The sequence below is a fragment of the Balaenoptera borealis genome (assembly GCF_965194805.1).
Source record: "Balaenoptera borealis genome assembly, chromosome: 5".
Taxonomy (NCBI): Eukaryota; Metazoa; Chordata; class Mammalia; order Artiodactyla; family Balaenopteridae; genus Balaenoptera; species Balaenoptera borealis.
Genome location: NC_138862.1, coordinates 36618683 through 36626892, shown reverse-complemented (window position 1 = coordinate 36626892; position 8210 = coordinate 36618683). Strand labels below are relative to the sequence as shown.

General features: G+C 34.7%; 1 pseudogene across 1 annotated transcript in view; it reads left to right on the top strand.

Moving 5' to 3' along the window:
- The first annotated feature begins 328 nt into the window (after positions 1 to 328).
- The window catches only part of LOC309628906 (small ribosomal subunit protein eS6 pseudogene), a 28453-nt pseudogene continuing 20571 nt past the window's right edge, over positions 329 to 8210 (top strand). Inside the window, exon 1 of the transcript in view lies at positions 329 to 8210. This exon is cut by the window's right edge and continues 20571 nt beyond it. The product of the transcript in view is annotated as a small ribosomal subunit protein eS6 pseudogene (transcript).

Sequence of the window (8210 nt, the reverse complement as noted above, 5' to 3'; positions counted from 1 at the left end):
CTATCTCTTGGTTTAAAAATCTTTTGAAACTTGGGAGCCTGGAATTGATAACAAGTGTTATTTTCTAAATCAGAAAGTTTTGGATCATTTATATTCTCTCTAAATTATTTCTGCAAACTCTAATATTTGAGTTTAGTTAATATCTTTCTTGTATATTACCATTGATAGTTTAAAAAAGCCAATGATACTTCTAAATTTTTACCTGGTAATAATCTTCTACTGTTCACAAGAATATTATATGCATTTTTTTATGTTCCAAGTCATCACAGACAACATTTTTCAATTATTTCACTATTACAAATGTAAGTTGTCATTTTCCAAGCTTTTTTTTTTTTTTTTTTAATTTTTATTTATTTATTTATTTATTTATTTTTGGCTGTGTTGGGTCTTCGTTTCCGTGCGAGGGCTCTCTCCAGCTGCGGCAAGCGGGGGCCACTCCTCATCGCGGTGCGCGGGCCTCTCACCGCTGCAGCCTCTCTTGTTGCGGAGCACAGGCTCCAGACGCGCAGGCTCAGTAGTTGTGGCTCACGGGCCCAGTCGCTCCGCGGCATGTGGGATCCTCCCAGACCAGGACTTGAACCCGCGTCCCCTGCATCGGCAGGCGGACTCCCAACCACTGCGCCACCAGGGAAGCCCCATTTTCCAAGCTTTTCTAACAGTTTCTGCATTGCATTACCAGACTGAGCTTGTTGCCTTATATCAAATGCAACCCACATAGTTTAAATTTTGGTTATGGCAGCAGCCCATTTCTGCATTAGTTCATCTGTTTATGCAGCAGTTATCTATTATCACATAACAAGCCATCCCAAAACTTAGTGTCTTAACACAAAAATATATATACTTTTCTCACAGTTCTGTGGGTTGGCTACCATATTATTTATTTTAATTAATTGGGGGTACATATGCAGTTAAAAACTTAAGAGAAGGTTCAAATAGAAAAAATGTTATACAATGAATTTGAAAAGCCATCAAGTTATGGTTTAATCATTTCAATATTTTTAAAGTTCATCAGATTACTTGTGAATGAGTATAATGGATATTTGGGAATAATCCATAGAAATATAGGCAGGCAAAAAGTTGGCACCAGACAAGTCTTTCAGCTAACATAAAGACCCCAAGCCCAGGTTTTGAGATTAAATAGAAGACTATTTTCTAGAAGATAATTATAAGAGAAATAGTAGAAAAATAGGCTGGTCCTACTTTAGGCTATGAATTTATCAATAACTCAAGCATATGATTAAAAGAGATATGTTTAAAGCTGAGAACCAAGGGTAATTTATAATTAGCTCTAGTATTTTTAGTTTAAAAGAACATCAGGCTTAGAGACCAGGTCCAGGATTTGACAGATCTGGGGACTGGAGTCAGATAGCATCAACTTTAGGAAGAGGTTTAGATTCCATAAACCAAAAACAACATGGCAGTTCATGTTAGATGAAGGTAAGTCAGAGAGTTGGTTGTCATCTATATATTCAGGCTATAATTGTCATGTTGTAATTTTTGACTAGGTGCATGAAGAATGGTCACCCATTCGTTGCTTTATTTTATTTAAATTAAAAAAAAAAATTGAAGTATAGTTGATTTATAATGTTTCAGGTGTACAGAAAAGTGAATCAATTTATATATTTTTATTGTTTTTCACATTCTTTTCCATTATAGGTTATTACAAAATATTGAATGTAGTTCCCTGTGCTATACAGTAGGTCCTTGTTGTTTATTTTATATATAGTAGTGTATATCTGTTAATCCCCAATTCCTAATTTATCCCGACACCCTTTTCCCTTTAGTAATCATAAATTTGTTTTCTATGTCTGTGAGTCTATTTCTGTTTTGTAAGTAAATTCATTTGTATCATTTTTAAAGATTCCACATAAAAGTGATATCATATGATATTTGTCTTTCTCAGTCTGACTTAATCTATGACAAAGGAGGCAAAAATATGCAAGGGAGAAAATACAGTCGCTTCAATAAGTGGTACTGGGTACTGGACAGCTACATGTAAAAGAATGAAGTTAGAACATTCTGTAACACCATATACAAAAATAAACTCAAAATGGATTAAAGACCTAAATATAAGACCAGATAATATAAAATTCCTAGAGGAAAATATAGGCAGAACACTCTTTGACATATATCACAGCAATATTTTTTTTGGGATCTGTCCCCTAGACTAATGAAAACAAAAGCAAAAATAAACAAGTGGAACCTAATTAAACTTAAAAGCTTTTGCACATCGAAGGAAAACATAAACAAAACAAAAAGACAAACTATGGAATGGGAGAAAATATTTGCAAATGATGTGACCTATGACCCACAAGGAATTAATTTCCAAAATATACAAACAGCTTATACAGCTCAATAACAAAAACCCAAAAAACACAAGTAAAAAACAGGCAGAAGACCTAAGTAGACATTTCTTCAAAGAAGACATACAGATGGCCAATAGGCACGTGAAAAGATGCTCAACATCATTAATTATTAGAGAAATTCAAATAAAAACTACAGTGAGGTACTACCTCACACAGGTTAGAATGGCCATCATCAAAAAGTCTACAAATAATAAGTGCTGGAGAGGGTGTGGAGAATAGGGAACCCTCCTACACTGTTGGTGGGAATGTCACTGTTGGTGCAGTGACTATGGAAAACAGTATGGAGGTTCCCTAAAAAAACTGAAAATAAACATATGATCCAGCAATCCCACTCCTGGGCATATATATGGAAAATATGAAAACTCTAATTCAAAAAGATACATGCACTCCAGTGTTCATAGCAGCACTGGAAGCAAGATATGGAAGCAACCTATATGTCCATCAACAGATGAATGGATGAAGATGTAGTACATATATACAATGGAGTATCACTCCGACATAAAAAGCAATGAAATAATGCCATTTGCAGCAACATGGATGCAACTAGAGATTATCATACTAAGTGAAGTAAGTCAGACAGTAATCTTTATTTCTGATGAAAGGTTTTTTCTGCTTACTCTCTACTTGAAAATATTAAGGCCATAAGTCTAAATATGTCCTTTTCTTTTACTCCTGCATCTCTTTATAATATTTGCTTAGTCAAGTCTTTTTCCAATTCTCCCTGACTTCTTGAATTCTTTCAGCTATGCACTCTGTTTTGTTTCTCTTCTGAGCTAGGGGTTTTTGTTGTCCAAGTCTGGAGATATTTTTTATAAATTAAAAAAAATCTCACTCATAAATGCCCATGGATTCTTCTAATTACTCAATAATCCATAACTTCAAGACAAAGGCTACCTACATTTACGGAATGAAAAGTTTCTTTACTTGACTAAATTAATCATTTTACATTTCCTAAACAAATGAGTAAAATTATTCACGTTTATGTACCTCTCCTTACCACCCATAACGTCATGAAAACTGCAGAAGCATACCTGTAAAGGTTCCAGAACATCTTATGGTTATTTTCAGCCATTTAGCACTTTTATCACATATTGCTAAGTTCTATTTCCTCCTTTAAGACTCAGCAAATCTGATCAAATCTCATCCTCACCCCGTTTGTTTTTATCAACATGAAATATTGATAAATCCAGTGGGGGTACACGTTGAACTTGAAAAGGATGGGACACATCTGTGATATTTTCTTCTGAGATATATTGACAAACCGTGTCTATGTTATTTCTTCCTAGACTCAGACAACATGAGTTACTTAAGAAAGAAAGAGTAATATTTACCACTGCAGTCTGAGAAGAGTATTCTTTTGAATACAAACAACTGACACTTTTTACACCCCTAGGGATTCATTCTTACCACAAAACTGTTGTTTAAAGGAAAAAAATGAGTGCCAAACTTCCTGAGATATTGGTGCTAGCCATATAATGATCAGAGAAATTTTTAAAGTCCCTGTGGATCCACGTTAAAGAGGTGTCCATTAATCTATGTCCTAATGACTCTCCAGTCTTCTCTTAGTTTCTCAGCAATTCTAAAGAAGAAAAACTCCAGGCGTTGAGAAATCAATATTCACAGCTCCAGTTTTTCTACTTCTCATGGGAGGACATCAACAGAGAGAATTATTAAAACCAACATTAAGTTAGCCACACTAATATCCTATACTTATTCCTTTCATGTATCTGATACATGGCATGATAAATATCTTTTTTTTCCTTCAAAGATTACCAGAAGCTTGAAAGCAGACCCTGTGCCTTATGTATACTTTTATCCTCAGAGCTGGTATTCAGTAGATTCTTGTTAATTCTTTCATAGAATAAATAGCTGGATAAATGAATCAATGTTTGAAAGAACAATTGAATAGATATATTACTCCAGCATCATAAAAACACTGATTTTACAAAAATCTGTAATATTATTAGAACAAAAGGATTACAATGGCCTTAACTTTACTGTTTTGATTGTTTTTTTTTTTAAATAAAATCATGATTAAGCAGAATTAGAAAAAAAATCCTTGTTTATAAGTGATAAAGGTCTTAAGCTATTTGATATTTTGTCTAAATAACTGAGAAACTTCTAGGACTCTCCCACAATGTGTCAGTATATCATGTAGATTGTTGATTTGTAAATGTACCTTAAAATTTTATATTTCCTTAATTAATGGAAGTGAAATATGTTCATAATTAATTGGAAAGTCATGCCAGATAATTGGTAGCATGGAAAAAATATCATTGAAAAATAATTTTATTTGAGAATGAGTTAGTGGGCCATTCTATGTAAGTAGAAAGATTTGTATAGAACATAGAAAGGCACATTGTAATCAGCCACCAGAGTTTATCTAAAACAAGTGTATTATTTGCCTGTTAGTAATAAAAAGCTTAATATAATAGTGACTTAATCAACATAGAAACATCTTTCTTCCTCAAGCAAATTGAATATGACAGCAGTCTAAAGCTTTTATAAAGGAAGCCAGTTTACTAGTATCTACCTGGTCTGCCATACTTAGCATGTTAATTTACTCCAGATTCAATTGTGATAAAAGAAAACTGAAGAACACACCCATTCCTATTAAAGATACATCTTGGAAAAGACAGCTGATAAATATTCTTTCATTCCATTGGCTAGATCTTAGTTACATGACTACAACTATTTCCAAGTAAGTCTTGGAAATACAGTGTTTATTCCAAATGGTCATGTATCCAAATAATTCCAGGATTCTATTTCTAAGAAAGAAGGGAAGAAAATAGTCTTTACTTGGGGGGAAAACTAGTGGTTTCAGCTACAAAATTAGTTAAATGTAAAATGTCTGTTTTTGATTTAACACAGCATTTTGACAGTACTAGGTCTCAGTTTCTTTGTGTGTAGGAAGATGAAATCATATACATAGTTGTTGTGGTTAAACTTAGTTGTCAACCTGGCTCTCCACTGTACTCAGATAGTTGTCAAATATTATTCCAGATATTTCTGTGAAGTATTGTTTAGATGAGATTAACATTTAAATCAGTAGATTTTGGGTAAAGCAGATTATACTTCATAATGTGAATGGACCTCATCAAATTAGTTGAAGTACTTAATAGAAAAAGACTGACCTCCTCTGAAGAAAAGAGAATTCTACCAGCATACTTCCTTGCAACTCAGACTGTCGCATCAACTCTTCCCTAGGTCCCCAGCCTACTAGCCTACACTGCAGATTCTGGACTTGCCGAACTTCACAATAGCATAAACCAGTTTCTTAAACTCACTCCCTCCCTCTCTGTCTCTGTCTCTGTCTCTGTTTCTGTTTGTCTGTCTATCTCTCTCTCCCTGCTCCCCACCCTGCCAGCAAAGGCTAATAAAGTTCAATTGGTGCTTTAGGACAAGAATGCAAACCAGCAACAATGGGTGTTAGCTACCAAGCGGTTGCTCTATTTGCAAAGTAGAGAAATTAAAATTTAGTAAAGTTGCTAAATTGTTTCACCACCATCAGACTTTCACAGGTATATGTAGGGTGCTTTTATTCATTGTTAAGGCAAATGCAAATTGTACCACAATATCAAAATTTAGAGATGTATTTGCTCTTTTATTCATCAAGCCTGCTTCTGTGATTTAAAAAAAATGAAATAGAAGCATTAATGGATATACATGTGTGCTGGAACACTGTAATGGCAAAAGAAGGCCACAATGTGAATTGAGACAAATTTTGGCATAATTGATTTTGCATACTTTATAAAAGCATTCAGAAGAAGCAGTTAAAATTATGTCAAATGACTTTAAAGTATTTACATAATGATTGAGTGCCAAAAAGTTTAATTTCTACAATAACACATTTCTGAAAGCATGTGGTTACAAATTGTATATTTTATAATTTTCTATATGTTTATGATGATATATAAATATGAAACATAGCCTTATGTCTACTATTGAGTGTATGTGTGGTTTAGGACAATATTTTTGGAGAATAAGAAAAGGAAAGGAAAAAAAATAAAAAGAAAAGAAACTTCTCAGAAACCTCCTACATATATCTATGATGTCATATATGTGAAATTTGTATGTGTGTGTGTGTGTGCTTAGGTGATAAGTAAATTAAGAAAATCGTTAATATTGTTAAACTGTGTATACTACCCAAAGCAATCTACAGATTTAACACAATCCCCATCAAAATATCCATGACATTTTTCACAGAACTAGAACAAATAATCTTAAAATTGATATGGAACCACAAAAGACCCAGAATTGCCAAAGCAATCTTGAAAAAAAAAGAACAAAGCTTGAGGTATCAAGTTCCCTGACTTAAGACTATACTACAAAGCTACAGTAATCAAAACAGTATAGTACTGGCACAAAAACAGACTCATAGATCGAGGGAACTGAATAGAGAGTCCAGAAAAAAACTCATGCACCTATGGTCAGTTAATTTACTACAAAGGAGGCAAGAATATACAATGGAGAGGGACTTCCCTGACGCAGTGGTTAAGAATCCACCTGCCAATGCAGGGGACACGGGTTCAAGCCCTGGTCTGGAAAGATCCCACATGCCACAGAACAACTAAGCCCATGCGCCAAAACTACTGAGCCCATGTGCTACAACTACTGAAGCCCACGTGCCTAGAGCCCATGCTCTGCAGCAAGAGAAGCCACCATAATGAGAAGCCCGTGCACTGCAACAAAAAGTAGCTCCCACTCTCCACGACTAGAGAAAGCCTGCACACAACAACGAAAACCCAATGCAGACAAAAATAAATAAATAAAAGAAAATAATATATAATGGAGAAAAGACAGTCTCTTCAATAAATGGTACTGGAAAAACTGAACAGATACATGTAAACGAATTAGGCCATTTCCTCACACCATATACAAAAATAAGCTCAGAATGGATTAAAGACTTAACTGTAAGACCTGAAACCATAAAACTCCTAGAAGAGAACATAGGCAGAACACTCATTAATATAAATCATAACAATGTTTTTTTAATCAAAAGAAATAACAGCAAAAATAAATAAATGGGGCCTAATTAAACTTAAAAGCTTTTACACAGCAGAAGAAACCATTGACAAAATGAAAAGACAGCCTTCTGAATGGGAGAAAATATTTGCAAATGATATTACTGATAAGGGGTTCACATCCAAAATATATAAACAGCTCATAGAACTGTATGTATATATAAAAAAAAAAAATTAAAAATGGGCAGAGGACCTGAATAGACATTTTTCCAAAGAAGACATACAGATGACCAACAGGCATATGAAAAGATGCTTAACATCATTAATCATCAGAGAAACGCAAATCAAAACTGCAGTGAGATATCACCTCACACCTATCAGAATGGCTATCATCAAAAATCTACAAATAAATGTTGGTTAGGATGTAGAGAAAAGGGAACCCTTGTACACTGTTGGTGGGAATGTAAATTGGTGCAGCCGCTATGGAAAAGAGTATGGAGATTCCTCAAACTAAAAATAGTACTACCACTCTTCTTCGCAGTGACTTGATGGCCATCAGCTGCTTCAGGACGAAGGTGAATATCTCTTTCCCAGGCCCTGGCTGTCAGAAACTCATTGAAGTGGACGATGAATGAAAACTTTGTACCTTTTATGAGAAAGGTATGGCCACAGAAGTTGCTGCTGATGTTCTGGGTGAAGAATGGAAGGGTTATGTGGTTTGAATCAGTGGTGGGAATGACAAACAAGGTTTCACCAGGAAGCAGGTGTCTTGATCCATGGCCAAGTCCGCCTGCTACTGAGTAATGGGCATTCCTGTTATAGACCAAGGAGGACTGAAGAAAGAAAGTGCAAATCTGTACGGGGTTGCATTGTGGATGCC